The following is a 1,610-nucleotide window of genomic DNA, read 5'->3' on the forward strand; positions in this document are numbered from 1 at the left end:
CCACCACCATCATTACCACTAGTAGAGTGATCGCCACCATCACCACCACCATCATCACTATCGCCAACACTGACTCCAAGAACACAGCAGACAAGTGCAATGATGACTAGATGAAACTACTACTGTGATTCTATACAGAAAGAGAGAGAGAGAGAGAGAGAGAGAGAGAGAGAGCAGTACGTAGACGCACGTATACACATAGATACACACTAGCGTACATACACAGATATACAGGCGCGACTACACACACGCACGCGCTCTCACAGTAGTCGCGCACTTACACACACATAGTAGCACACACGCACTCACACAGATACATACGCACAGAGCTAGCACGCAGCTTGGATGAAAAGAGAGAGAGAGAGAGAGAGTGATCAGACTACTGGCCTCCCAACCATTCATGCATACCTGCTCGGCTATCTTCGATGATGTGATTTCCCGGGTTCGATTGAATCACCATCGACAGCTCATGACTGATTGGATTCTACAAACATCAGCGATTCTCTTTCTACGTAAGCTTTGAAACCCGTGTTGGAATTACAAGAGAGACGGAAGGGTAGGTAAAAAAGAGAGATAAACAGATTAATTAGCAGCTAATTGGATTGACAGACGAATGCATGATTAGATTATATTATGAATATATATCTATAAGATACGTGTAGGCAGATGGAGATAGATAATGTTTATGTGTATATACACAGACATACAGTCAACAAGATAAACAGACACATAAATAGATAAATTACGAGAGAGAGAGAGAGAGAGAGAGAGAAATGGTAGAACCAATATGCGAACACGCAGCTAGACATACCTAAACTGATATAAGGAATATATATATACGTATAGCCGTACATATATATACTCGTACTTAATCCTATATATACACGCGGACAGCACGGATTTACAAAACTATTTCACAAGAGAATGTTCCCTTCTAAGAAACGGTAAGTACAATTCGAGAGCCTTTTTTTTTTAATTCAAAATTCCGTTGATATTTTCTCTACTTTTTCCACCCCGAATTCCTTCCAACGTGAACATTGCAAGAAAACATTAGTTGTTTATGAGATTTTCTCGCGCATGTGACATATGTGAGTGTATATATGTATGTGTGGATGGAACTCAGGTGTGTATATAGAAAATGGTTTGTGTCACTGTGGCAGATATTACGTCTATATAAATTCTACGAAATTAACTCGATTACGTAGATGTGTATTGAAGACAAATGTATAGAGATATGGGAACCACCTTTTCGGCATTTTTTTTATTACGTTTCTTTTTTCTGTATATCTGTGGGATTTTTTATAAACAGAAGCTGTGTGGATAAGATGTTATTTACCCCAGACGACGAAGACCCTCACTACTTAACTCAACCCCCCCCCCTCGTTTCACTGTGTCCGTTCCCCTTCTGGACAAACGGGTGTGTATTTGGTCGGAAGCTATGTAGATTTATATGCACCACGTACTATATATATATATATATATACACACACACACACAACTCTATAAACATATATATGGGTATATACAACTTTATAAACATATATGTGTATGAATATACCTGTACACGCACGTACGTGTGCGTAATACAAAAGGCAGACACAGGTGTGTAC

At 39.4% G+C, this 1,610-nt stretch overlaps 1 protein-coding gene across 5 annotated transcripts in view; it reads left to right on the top strand.

The window, feature by feature from the left end:
* LOC106878525 (GRAM domain-containing protein 4) overlaps positions 1–1,610 on the top strand; it is a 176,116-nt gene that overhangs the window by 12,500 nt on the left and 162,006 nt on the right. The window contains exon 1 of one of the 5 annotated variants that reach the window (XM_052971960.1): positions 40–944. The exons of the other annotated variants lie outside the window; for them this stretch is intronic. The gene's annotated coding sequence lies outside the window, so the exon portion shown is untranslated. Of the gene's footprint in view, positions 1–39; positions 945–1,610 lie in introns of those variants that run through there. 5 annotated transcript variants of the gene reach the window in all.

This window comes from Octopus bimaculoides, chromosome 11 (assembly GCF_001194135.2).
Source record: "Octopus bimaculoides isolate UCB-OBI-ISO-001 chromosome 11, ASM119413v2, whole genome shotgun sequence".
Lineage (NCBI taxonomy): Eukaryota > Metazoa > Mollusca > Cephalopoda > Octopoda > Octopodidae > Octopus > Octopus bimaculoides.